This window comes from Salvelinus sp. IW2-2015, linkage group LG15 (genome assembly GCF_002910315.2).
Source record: "Salvelinus sp. IW2-2015 linkage group LG15, ASM291031v2, whole genome shotgun sequence".
Classification (NCBI taxonomy): Eukaryota; Metazoa; Chordata; class Actinopteri; order Salmoniformes; family Salmonidae; genus Salvelinus; species Salvelinus sp. IW2-2015.
The window spans coordinates 65,866,244-65,880,073 of NC_036855.1; the positions used below are offsets into that span (position 1 = coordinate 65,866,244).

The window sequence follows — 13,830 nt, forward strand, 5'->3', positions numbered from 1 at the left end:
TCAGCAAGAATGTTTCTAGCTGTACTGCTATGCATTTAAACCAGACCACTGATCTCTCGTGTTCAAAGAAACTGGGTGTATCTCAAATGGCACCCTATTCCCTATATAGTGCACTACTTCCATAGGCACTGGTCAAATTAGTGCACTATATAGGGAATAGTGGTGCGAGCTGTACGTGGTTTAAAGTCCTTATTACCTTATCCACATCAAAGGCAGAGTGCCGTCTGGCTATTGAACCGGCCTCACACTGACTCCCACTAATGTACTTGTATATCACTCGAACTTCAGGGTAGAGACTTCTGTTGTGGCTTTGAACTAGCTCACCTGATTCACGGAAACATGGGCTTGATAAGTAGTTGACAAGTTGAATCAGGTGTTGCTAGCTCAGGATTGGTTCAAATACACGGAACGACTGGAGTTCCCAGGAGAGCCATTCCACTTCTCCCGCTTCAGCTACACCGAGACAAGCAACTGGACTTGCCTCCACATTGCACGCTAGCTCAACGCAAGCAACTGGACCTCTGCTCACAGATTCATGTGACTCCCTCCTGAAATGTTTTTAGTCAGTTGGTGCCACCAAAAAGCAGCTATTAGTCAACGTGAGTGGGCACATTTCAGGCTGAGGAGTGAGGCTACAAATCCCCTATGTTACACTCACTGAACTGTGGTTTCACTCTGTCTAGATTTTAGCCTCTAGAATCTAGATTCTAAAGATTGTAGAATTCGAGCCATCTATATTCTAGCTGGAAAGTTGAGCACGGGGTTCCATATTTTGTTAATTTAACTTTATTTTCATTGAAAAAGATTCCTTTCAAATTATTCTTGAGTGTATTCTGTCAATACGTTGCTGACTTTATAGACACGCCCCATAGACATTGTATATATTCCTGGGAACAGAAAAAGACCTGCCCCAAATAGCCACCCTTGATTTCCCATCAATAGTGTAGCTACATGTTGCGTAGTGCAGAGAGACAGGCAGACAGAGAGACAGGCAGATGGACAGACAGACTGGGACCTCTCCATCTACTCCTTTAGTTTTTTACTACATCACCTGGAAAATAGAGGCCCAGTTTTCCAGAGGKCCCAGGTGTTTGGCTGTAACTCTTTCCGACCTCATTTCACCAGGCCTGGTGCTGTAAACCCCAAACCKCAAACTCTGTCACATCTACAGGGTAATGTTCATCAGGCACCAATTGGAAGAAGATGCTCTGAAACTGGGGAGGGACTACCTGGACTTGGTCCAATAAGAAAGGTTCTTTTTCCTTTTCTGTTTCAAAACGTTTTGCTACGATGTGCCCTACTGATCACGACCCAGTGGATTAGTCAACACTACTTCATTGGCGACATCGTAGTTTACAAAAGACGCTTGGTGGTTTTTAATACTAGGAGGATAGTGTGTTGGCGCTGTTTATTGTTTTGAATGAGAAATTAAGTGTATTTCAATTGCTCAGTTTATGTCTGTGTTTTGTGTTGCATAGCGAACCACTCGTTTAACACAGAGAACACTTAAAGGTCCAATGCAGCCATTTTTATCTCAACATCAATCATTTCCGGGTAACAATGAAGTACTTTACTGTGATTGTTTTCAATTAAAATGGCTAAAATAGCTTCTTAGCACAGAGCAATTACTCAAGCAAGAATGTTGTAGGACTGTAGGACTGGGGATGTCACGATCGTCTTGATAAGAGAGAGAGGACCAAGGCGCAGCGCGTGAAAAATACATCTTCTTTTAATGAAGGAAAAAAACAAATACTTACAAAATGAACAAACCAGACGACCGTGAAGCTATGAAAGAACTAGTGCACACATGCAACATTTACCCACATTAACCTAGTGCCTATGACTGCCTAAATATGGCTCCCAATCAGAGACAATTAATGACATCTGTCTCTGATTGAGAACCATTCAGGTAACCATAGACACAGCTAGACCTCTATACTAAACACAAACCCAACTACTCTACTTAACCCACTAAACCATACAACCACCCTAGACACTACAAAACACATACATTCCCCATGTCACACCCTGACCTAACTAAAATAATAAAGAAAACAAAGAATACTAAGGCCAGGGTGTGACAGGGGAGTGGGAAACTGAGAACTAGCTGTTTTCAGAAGAGAGGTTTGGAACTCTTGTTCTTCTTATTAACTCATTTACTTCCTGGTGATGTCACCAGGCCAAAACTCCATCCCACCAGAAGAGGCTGAAATTTCAGACTGTATTTTCAAACAGCTCTTACACTAAAAGGGCATTACCATCATTCTCACAACCTCACAGTATGGAAATGTATATAAAACATAGGGAAATCAACATTAACCTGTTGATAATTTTACTCTAATCAATTTAATCAGAAAATACTTTATTGGCATGGAACGGGTTATCACATTGCCAAAGCTAATATTTAGAAACATACACATGATAACACACGCACTCTACACACACATACACATGGATTTTGTATTGTAGATACACTACCGGTCAAACGTTTTAGAACACCTACTCATTCAAGGGTTTTTCTTTATTTGTACTATTTCTAACATTTGTAAGAATAGATAGTGAAGACATCAAACTATGAAATAACACATATGGAATCATGCAGTAACCAAAAAAGTGTTAACCAAATTCAAAATCTATTTTATATTTGAGAATTCTTCAAGTAGCCACCCTTTGCTTGATGACAACTTTGCACCCTTGGCATTCTCTGAACCAGCTTCACCTGGAATGCTTTTTCCAACTGTCTTGAAGGAGTTCCCACATATGCTGAGCACTTCTTGCTTTTCCTTGACTCTGCGGCCGAATCATCCCAAACCATCCATTTTGGTTGAGGTCGAGGGATTGTGGAGGCCACGTCATCTGATGCAGCTCTCCATCACTCTCCTCCTTGGTAAATAGTCTTTTCACAGCCTGGAGGTGTGTTGGATCATTGTCCTGTTGAAAAACAAATGATAGTCCCACTAAGCCCAAACCAGATGGGATGGTGTATCGCTGCAGACTGTGGTAGCCATGCTGGTTACGTGTGCCTTGAATTCTAAAATAATCACAGACAGTGTCACCAAAGCACCCCACACCAAACACCTTCTCCTCCATGCTTTACGGTGGGAGATACACATGCGGAGATCATACGTTCACCCCACCGGCGTCTCACAAAGACACAGCGGTTGGAACCAAAAATCTCTAATTTGGACTCCAGACCAAGGACAGATTTCAACCTGTCCTAATGTCCATTGCTCGTGTTTCTTGCCCAAGCAAGTCTCTTCTTTTTATTGGTATCTTTAGTAGTGGTTTCTTTTGCAGCAATTCGACCATGAAGGCCTGATTCCACACAGTCTCCTCTGAACAGTTTGATGTTGAGATGTGTCTGTTACTTGAACACTGTGAAGCATTTATTGGGCTGTAACTTCTGAGGCTGGTAGCTCTAATGAATGTATCTTCTGCAGCAGAGGTAACTCTGGGTCTACCATTATTGTGGCGGTACCTCATGAGAGCCAGTTTCCATCATAGCTCTTGATGGTTTTTGCAACTGCACTTGAAAAAACTTTCAAAGTCTTGACTGACCTTCATCTCTAAAAGTAAAGATGGACTGTCGTTTCGCTTTGCTTATTTGAGCTGTTCTTGCCATAATATGGACTTATTTTTTTACCAAATAAGGCTATCTTCTGTTACCCCCCCCCCCCCCCCCTTGTCACAACACAATGATTGGCTCAAACGCATTAAGAAGAACATAAATTCCACAAATTAACTTTAAGAAGGCACACCTGTTAATTGAAATGCATTCCATGTGACTACCTCATGAAGCTGGTTGAGAGAATGCCAAGAGTGTGCAAAGCTGTAATCAAGGCAAAAGTGTGGCTATTTGAAGAATCTCAAATATATAATATATTTAGATTTGTTTAACACTTTTTTTGGTTACTACTGTACATGATTCCATATTTCATAGTGTTGATGTCTTCACTATTATTCTATAATGTAGAAAATAGTAAAAAATAAAGAAAAACCCTAGTAGGTGTTCTAAAACTTTTGACTGGTAGTGTATCTGTGGTAGCAGAGTAGTGGCTGAGGGAACACACTTAATGTGTTGTGAAAAGTGTTATGAAATGTTAATGTTGCTGGACCCCAGGAAGAGTAGCTGCTGTCTTGCAAGTACTAATGGGGATCCTATAAACCCCAGGAAGAGTAGCTGCTGCCTTGACAGGAAACTATGGGGATCCTTAATAAACCCCAGGAAGAGTAGCTGCTGCCTTGGCAGGAACTAATGGGGATCCATAATAAACCCAGGAAGAGTAGCTGATGCCTTGGCAAGAACTAATGGGATCCATAATAAACCCCAGGAAGAGTAGCTGCTGCCTTGGCAGGAACTAATGGGGATCCATAATAAACCCCAGGAAGAGTAGCTGCTGTCTTGACAGGAACTAATGGGGATCCATAATAAACCCAGGAGAGTAGCTGCTGCCTTGACAGGAACTAATGGGGATCCATAATAAACCCAGGAAGAGTAGCTGATGCCTTGGCAGGAACTAATGGGATCCATAATAAACCCAGGAAGAGTATCTGATGTCTTGACAGGAACTAATGGAGATCCATAATAAACCCCAGGAAGAGTAGCTGATGCCTTGGCAGGAACTAATGGGGATCCATAATAAACCCCAGGAAGAGTAGCTGATGCCCTGCACAGGAACTAATGGGGATCCTTAATAAATTACAAATGCAATCATCTCTCTCTCTCACTTCCCCTCTCTCTCCCTCTTTATCTTTCTCCCCCTCTCTTCCCTCTCTCCCTCTTTATCTTTCTCCCCTCCTCTCTCTCTCACTTTCCCTCTCTCTCCTCTTATCTTTCTCCCCTCCCTCTCTCTCTCCTCTCCCCTCTCCACATCTCTCTCTCTCTCTCCAGGTGGGTGACAGGGGAGTGGGGCCAGTGCTCGGTGACGTGTGGGAAGGGTCTCCAGCTGCGTGAGGTGGGCTGTGTGTACCAGCTGCAGAACGGATCCCTTATCCACACACGGGACTTGTAACTGCCAGGGGGGCAAACCCCCCGCTGCAGGCTGCGAGGGACGCCACTGCCTCACTGCCTGGGAGGCCTCTGAGTGGTCCAAGGTCTGTTGTGGTGGGGTGGGGTGTGTGCTTGTCTATGCGCCATTTGTGGATGCGTGTTTGAGTGTTTCCTCACATCTGTGTGTGTCCACGTGTCTATGCAAGTGCCGTGTGAGTGAGACACAGAGAGAGAGAAATAGTAAACCACTTACTTTCTCAAAGTTTGATGCAGAATCATGTAGGAGCAGCGTGCAGTAGAACTGCATAATATAGACATCTGTCACCTCTCTCTCTCTCTCTCTCTCTCTTCTCTCTCTCTCTCTCTCTCTCTCTCTCTCTCTCTCTCTCTCTCTCTCTCTCTCTCTCTCTCTCTCTCTCTCTCTCTCTCTCTCTCTCTCTCTCTCTCCTCGCTCCACTGAAGAGGAGGTGGAGTGGGTTGGAGAGGGGAGCTAATGAACCACCACAGGAGGCTTCTATAATGAGTAACACTCTGGGCCCTCTCTCGCTCCCTCTCACACACTCTCTCTGCCCTCTCTCTCTCACTCCCTCTCACACACTCTCTCTATCCTCATATTTCTTTTCACTTCATTTTCCTCCCTCTCTTTTTCCTGACATCACTCTAACCTCCCTCTTCCTCTCCCTCTCCTCCTCCACCTCACACTCCTCCTCTCACCTCATCTTACCTCTTTTTCTTCTCTTTTTCCATCCCCTCTCTTCCCTCTCTACTGTAATTATTTTCCACCTCTTCCTCCCTCTTTCATGTTCTCTTTTCTCTCCTCTATATGTCCCTTCCCTTTGTCCCTCTCCCTCAACTCCAATTTTTCCCTCTCGCCCTTTCCCTCTTGTCTCCATCTCCCTTCTTCCTCTCCCTCCCTCTCTCCCTCGTCTCCATCTCCCTCCCTCTCTCCCCCCTTTTCTTCCCTCCCTCCAATCTCTTCTTCCCTCCCTCCCTCCCCTGGTCTCCCTCTCCCTTCTCCCTCCCTCCTCTCCCCAGTGTTCTTCAGACTGTGGAAGTGGGGTCCGTCGGAGGATAGTGAGGTGCACCAACCCCCAGGGGAGCTGTGACCCCCTCTCTCAGCCTGCTGACCAGGAGCCCTGTGAGGACCACTCCAAATGTTACGAGTGGAAGACTGGGGACTGGTCCAAGGTATGGGCCATACACACACATAAATGACACACACACACTCTCTTTTTAATCAAATATCTATTTACAGAGATGGAGAGGACTCTCACCCCAGATGCCCCCTTCCAATTGATTAATCCCTCCCTGTGACACAGTGGTGTAGGTGATGCCAACATGGTGCCAACGCTGTGCCAGTCCTGATGTGGGCATCTTGACAGATAGCCCGACTGCACCTGCATCACTGTCTGCCTGCATTCTAAATGGAAACCAGTCCCTTTATAGTGCACACACACACACACCACACACACAACACACACACACACAACAACACACACACACACACACACACACAACACACACACACACCACCACACACACACCACACACACAGCACACCAACACACACACACACACAACACACAACACACATCACATACACACCACACACCATACACACACACACACACTCTCACGCTCTCTCTGCGGCTAGGAATTGGAGACGCTAACGGCACCTTGGCCCTTACACCTTCCAACATCAGGTACCTCTCTTCCCATCTGTTCTAACGAGAGCAGGCCATCAGGTCATTAGAAATCAGCGCCTCAAGGTCCATTATTCAATCTCTGGATTGAGAATGACATGGGCGTGAAGTGTCTAGCTTTAATTCCCTTTGTGGGGAACCATGTTACAATTTTTGCTCCTCCTTGTCTCGCTTCGTGGTCTGTGAGGCGGCGATGAGGCTGTCAACCGTTTATTCCTGTACTCGTTACTACACACATACACTATGAAGAACACACAATACACACAGTCAAACGTCCTCAGACTGCGCATGGTACTCACAAAGCACACTCCTTTTCCGTATAACACCTTTGAACTACAGTAGCGCCAGTCGGCTACCCGGACGCTGCGTTCCATCCTTTCCCGAGCCTTTGAACTATACAACTCGCCCATTCTGTGCTCTGCATGCAAAAACCCTTTCCATGGGACAAAACAGCACGAATCATTCTGGGGTGCTGTCTGCTGAGAATGCATCTTCAAGCTGCACCGCTGTCCACCATCCTCTCTCTGCTCTGCTCACTCTCTCGTGTTCTGCTGTCTCCTTCTCTCGGTTTCCGCGGGGGTGCCGCGGCCTCTCTCCCGTCCGAACCGTCCCCTCTCTCTCTCTCCTCCCTCCTAGATGCCCTGAGCCGTGGAGCGCCAGGCGGCGGAGGGAGAAGTGAGACACCTACATGTCTTCTTGTGTTGGTGATCTTCCTGAGTCCTTCTACCCTCGAGGTATGAATGAAAGCTCTGAGGTACAAGCAAGTGTTCCCTCTCCTACCGAGAGTCCATCCTGAAGTGGCACCCATTTCTATGAGTGTGCACACTTTGAACACAGCTCCTATGGACCCTTTTGATCATTAAAGTTGTGCCACATATGAAGCCGAAGTATGCCATTGGGAGCATAGTCCCTTGTGAATGTTGTTAAACCGCTCTAAACTAATTCATTCAGCTGCTCTGTTGCTTTCTCTTAATGTACTGGCCAGGAATTAAACACCCATATCTTAGTTAAATAAATGTATACAAATCCCAATATCCTCCCAGCAAGGGGAACTAAAAAGCTACTACATATGGGCGGTTACAATACTCCACACAGGAACCGTACAAGCTGAGCAGCTAAAAATAAGTTGTTTTGTTCATACTCCGTGGCTATACTGTCTGATATACCACGGCTGTCAGCCAATCAGCGCATTAGTGATTTAGGGATTAGTGACAGTACACTGGCTAGTTGTGTATGTCAAAAATCTGAGCTAATGGTTAGGGGAGTCGATTATCACACACTTGTTAAAGCACTGTATTCAGCCAGGTCATTATGATAAAAACTACTCCACTCAAAGCACAGGGAAGTGATTTGCATTGTATGGAGGTAACCTGCCCATTCCAACTTAGTTACATAGTGTTATCTGACAGTCTTGCCCAAATCTCTCCTCGATGAACCCCAGTTCCACCTGTTCCATTGATTCCAGACTGGCTGATTCTAAACTGATTCAACTAAAGGCCTTGATGATTAGTTGCCGCCAGTCAGATCCAGTGTATTAGTTTACTGGTAAATCAAATAAGGTGAAAAGGCTGGGTTGTACTCAGAGAACGGTCTTTGGAAACATGTTTTACCGGACTGAAAAAGATCTAGCAAGCGCGCTCCTCCCATTACTAAGCAACCTGAGTCGTCTGTTTTGACATGCATGTCAATTTATCATATGTGAGTGTCATGTTCACTGCCTTGATACAGGGTCAGATCTTATTCACCATCTAACGGTTACGGTTGGGATCGGGGAGAATGCAATCTGATCCTATGATCTGCAATTCTTTAGGAGGTTTTAGAGCCGAACTTCCAACCCGAGGCGCCAGCTAAGTCTCGGGTCACTACAGCAGGTCAGGGGGAGGACCATTACATTTCTCCCCTGTGTGGGAACCTGAGCACAGTGGGAATGTATTGTTCCCCCAGGATTGCTGAGGAAGGTGCGGTCCACCCCTCTCATCTGCCCTTTATTTAACCATAGATCTAGGATCAGATTGCATTATTTCCAATCCTATCCATAACTATTAGAATGTATCACGTGCTAGGGACAACTTCTACCTATGATTCCACATGAGGAATAGGATTAAGTTTCTCCTATGAAACTGATCTAAGATTCAGTTTTGATGTTTTCCGTCCCCTGATGCTTAAAGTAAGGACTTTAGGCGGCCGGTAAAGCTTATTTTCCTAATCGATCGGTACAATGTCTACCTGGAGCTCTGTGAGGGGGCTGCCGTTAGCACATCTGGTTCATCATCATCAGACAAGTCTGAGAAACTAGTCTGTAAGGTGTTTGTTTCGTGTGTGTGTTGTGTGTGGTGTGGTGTGTGTGAGTGTGTGTGTTGTGTGTGTGTGTGTGTGGTGTGTGTGTTGTTGACGTGATGTGTCAGACGCGTCTATTATTTGTGTGATCACGATCTATCTCAAGTTCCTCATTACAGTATACTTCCACTCCAATCCTTCATCAGATCACAAATATCTAAGAGGGGAGGCGTTTAAGTTAAATCCAAACTAGGGCTATATACAGAGCTGCATTTTTAAGATAATGTCACCTCCTGTTACAGCATATGGGCACACATCCGACGGTACGACCACACCAGACCACACACCACTACACACACCACACACACACACACCACCCACCCACACAACTACACACACACACACACACACACACACACACACACACACACACACACACACACACACACACAAACACACACACACAACACGACACACAACACACTGGTTAGATAGTAAGCTACCCTTCATTTCAGGATAGCACACAGCAATAGCAGTTAACCCCAACAAACAGACTGCTTCGCGACTCTGGAGGCTCGAGGACGTGGGAAAACACTTGCCATTACTGAAACCAGATTGCACTACTTTTGACCAGGGCAGCAGCTAATGAGCACAGTCTGTTCAAATAAGTGAGTGCCACTTATTAAAGATGCAACATAGTGTGTGCCATTTGTCTGAGCACTACGACCTACCTCATCTTCATTTCCCACTGAGAAGGGACTTCAGTCCGGACACTTAGAACATTCTGACACGAGCTTGCTTGCCGGAATTCCTTCTAATCTGTCCCAGGTGTTCTTCTCCAGTTACATCACAAGCACTGTGTGTTCAAATGGCCAACGTATTCTTGCATACAGTATTTCCTCTACTTATTGCGTGCCTATTTGTTCGGCAGCCCCCCCAATAGGCTCTGGTCCAAATAATTTATTATGTCTACTACTCTCATAAGTTAACAGGGTGCTTATATTGCGGACGCTGACCATAGCATGACTAACTTGTTCCCCTTCTTCCTCCACATATTCTAACCAGAGCTTTTTAAAAGGGCTTTTAAAGATGAAAGCCATTCCCGACACTGACCTTTCCCTGTTAACCACACCTTAGTCAAGAGGAGCCTCTGATTCGTACTGTCAGTGTTTCTAGGTAATGGGAGCTGGTGAGCAGCTGGGGATGGAGCTGGAGAGAGCTGGGGATGGAAGCTTGGAAGAGCTGGGATTTTGAGCTTGTGGGATGGAGCGGTGTCAGAGGACTGGTAGCGGGGAGTGAGCTTGGGAAAGAGCTGAGATGGAAGCTGGACATCGCTACAGAGCTAGGCGGGGGGGCTGGGAGAGAACATGGAGGTGGCTGGGAGGAGCTTGGGGATAGGGGCCGGGAGAGAGCTGGGGATGGGGCTGGGAGAGAGCTGGGGATGGGCTGGGAGAGAGCTGGGATGGGCTGGGGAGAGAAGCTGGGTATGTGGGCCCTGGGAGACTCTGGCCGATTGGAAGACTTTGGAGAGCAGAGTCTAGTGGGAAAGAACGAGAGCATAGAGGGATGGGGAGAAGCATGGGGAGGGAGCTGTGAGAGAGCTGGGATGTGGACTGGAAGAGAGTCATGGGGATGGGCCTGGAGAAGCTGGGGATGGAGGGCTGTGAGAGAGCTGGGATGGGCCTGGGAGAAGAGTGGGATGGGACTGTGAGAGAGTGGGAGAGAGATGGGGGGTGGGGCTGGGAGAGAGCTGGGGGTAGGGTGAACGGGGAAGAGTAAGCTGGGGAGATGTGGCTTGTAGAGAAGCCTTGGGCTGGGTGGGCCTGGGAGAAGCTGCGGGTGGGACTGGTGCGAGAGTAGCTTGGGAAGAAGAGCTGGGTTGGTGGGCTGGGAGAGTAGCTGAGGGGTGGGCACTGGGCAATAGCAGCTGAGAGAGCTGTAGGCGTGGGCTGGAGAGAGCTGGGTGGGACTGGACGAGAGAGCTGGGAGAGAGCTGTAGGGGCGCTGGGAATGTAGACTGGCGTTTCCGTGTGGACTGGGAGAGAGCTGGGGATGGGCCTGTCGAGAGAGCTGGGGTGGGCCTGGGAAGAGAGCTGGGTGGACTGCGGAGAGAGCTGGATGAGAGCTGGGTGTGGGGCGGAAGAGCTCGGGAGGGTGGGACTGGAGAGAGCTGGGGGTGGAGGCTGGGAGAGAGCTGGGGGTGGGGCATGGGAGAAGCTGGGGGATGGAGCTGGAGACCTGGGGATGAGCTGGTGAATTACCTTAGGGATTGGAGCTGGGGAATTATGATGCTGGGAGAGGAAGCTGGGAGGATAGGCTGGGAGAGAGCGGGATGGGGCTGGGGGAAGATGTATGCTGGGGAAGAAAGCTGGGAATGCGTGTAAAAGCTGGAGGATGGGTTTCAGCTTGTGCACCTATGCCACCATTTCTGTCGAAAGTTCTATGTCTAACGCTACCCTGATAGGATCTGAAGGACGTTCTCACCTGGACTGCCAGCGGTCTTGGTCACTTTCTCATTTTGAAACTTTAATGTCTATTAATAACAGAAATATAAGCTGGCCGCCATTTAGTGCCACGGGACTCTAATACATTGATGTTCCTGGACCCTGTGCAGACTTGTGTTACTCCCCCCCCAAACCTCTAACATCCTGAATGTTTACCTCATTTTCTCTCCTAATGATGTTAAAGGGGAATTCTGTGTGACATTTAAAACTAATTGACTCAGCTCAAAGTGGTGGTTGTGTCCGTTGTTGGTTTGTTGCTTAGAATCTCCCCCGGATCTGCCCTTTAAAGTCACTCAAATGAACTTCCTTACCCACTCCTCCCCAACGATACTACAACAATAAAACTGAACCGCTCTCCTATCATCTCCTCTCTGTGCCCACCACTATCAGGAACCAATAAGTCTATTAGCATTGTATTAGTATCATAAGCATTCAATAGCCTGCTGATTCAATTGTGTGTTGTTGTGAGTATATGAGAGGTCATGCCTCGGGAAGAGATATATACTGTGGTGCTATGATATTAGAGCTAGGGCTGCATCCCAGAATGTCATCCCTGTTCCCTTAATAGTGATATACCTTTTGAACCAAATCTTATGGCTCTAAGGGTGGTTATGGGTGTCCATTTGGGATACATGCTAAAGTCGTATGCGATTGTTGCTATTGATCGTGTCTCAGACTTGATCGTACCTAATGGGATGTTTCCAAGATAAATTGTTCTCTCTGGCTCTGTTTGAGTTGTGTTTTAAGTCAGTTGTTTGGGTGTCTGTGAGCAACGTCTGGTGGGTTGATCTCCATGCTTTTTGTTGTGTAAATGAATCCACAAGTGATTCAGGCTTATTGCAGGGCTGGATATTATTGTTTGTCTGATCTGTTGTTCAAGAGGCCAGTAATGTGTGTGCGTGTGCTGTGTCCTCTGTGTGTGTTGTGTGTCTCTCCAGGGGCCTGTATTCTCATTAGGACTCTATTTCATTTGTCGATACATGTCTCTCTAGCTCGATAATGAAAGCTTGGTGACGGACCTTACATGCAAGGATCATTATATAATTACCATAGAGTATGATATAGCCTGATCTGATTAATCGCGAATGGTTTTCAGCTCTCTCACAGCCAGTAATGTAGTGACGCAAGTGTCTAATGTCAATTACTAGTCCTTTGTTTAAGAACACCGGGCCCGTTTTTACAATAGCTATTGAAATGGCTTCGCCTAATTGCTCTCTGTGAAGCGAATATAGTAAATCACGACCCGCTTGAATCGAGGGCCTAGGCGAAAACGCTACTGTTGTTCAGTGCAATCAATTGGACGAGTGTTATAGCTGTGCTGCTGCCATGGCGGACAGGCCTGTGTACAATGGAATGCCGTTGCTGAGTCGCCTCTAAGATAGTTATCCAAGCAGCTTACAATTATCAATGTCCTCTTTCAAGTCCTCTTCCGTTGACTCCCCATCCATGTGTTGGTTTCTCCTTATAGTAAGCCCGCTTACTCTCCATTCTTTTCTTGAGACTGCGCAGCCCCTACCTTCCAGCTGCCATATCCTCCGGCCTTCCGTACCTCCCAGCTTCTTTATTCTAGCCCCCTCTCCAAGCCCCTTACTCCAGCCCCTTCTCCAAGCCCCTTACCTCAGCCCCTCTCTCAAGCCCCATTACCTCCGAGCCTCCCATTCTCGCAAGCCTTACCTCCAGCCCTCTTGTTCCAACCGCCTCTTACCCCTCCAGTCTTGTTCTCCAAGCCCATACCTCTTCGTTCTCCACAGATATCTGATTGGTTTGTGGCTATACGGTCGAAGCTAGTTATCTGGTGGTGGCTCCATTGCCCCCTAGCCAAATAGTTTGGTCACACCTATACTTTTACTTAGACCATCCTAGGTGCGCTTTCGCATATGTGCACTCACTGAAGAAGATAGGAGCGGTAGAGGGCGGGAAGAGCCTTGAGGATGAGAGATGGATCTTAGCCTCAGAGCATATATACTACGCGACGAAGCACTCTGACAGGTATTTCGGACCGGTAAATCAGTCTTATTTCAAACATAGAACACGCCTCATCTGTAATTAGGCCTGTTTGGATTATCTCACCACTAGTAAATACCAAGGCTACACCTTATCTGTTATTTCAGTTCCACGTCTCTTACTCACATTTCAGTCATGAAGGTATTTGTGGCCCCCTATAACAATAGGGATGTGTTTCCAATTTAGCACCTGTCTCTATATTATATAGCAGCGCTCTTCTACCAGCTGACAAGGTACATAGGGCTCCTTGGTCACAAGGTAGTGGCGACGCTATTTATAGGGGTGTAGTCAGGTGAGGTATTTGGTGGATGCCACACTAGGTCGTGATGGAAGATTACAATGGACCTAAATG

General features: G+C 46.8%; 1 protein-coding gene and 1 long non-coding RNA gene across 2 annotated transcripts in view; one reads left to right on the forward strand and one right to left on the reverse strand.

Moving 5' to 3' along the window:
• LOC139028905 (uncharacterized) overlaps positions 1–6,401 on the forward strand; it is a 13,252-nt gene extending 6,851 nt beyond the window's left edge. Inside the window, exons 2-3 of the long non-coding RNA XR_011481127.1 lie at positions 4,892–5,094; positions 6,026–6,401. This is a non-coding gene — a long non-coding RNA (uncharacterized lncRNA). The remainder of the gene's footprint in view (positions 1–4,891; positions 5,095–6,025) is intronic.
• The window catches only part of LOC111973858 (transcription initiation factor TFIID subunit 4-like), a 747,250-nt gene that overhangs the window by 538,561 nt on the left and 194,859 nt on the right, over positions 1–13,830 (reverse strand). The window lies entirely within an intron of this gene.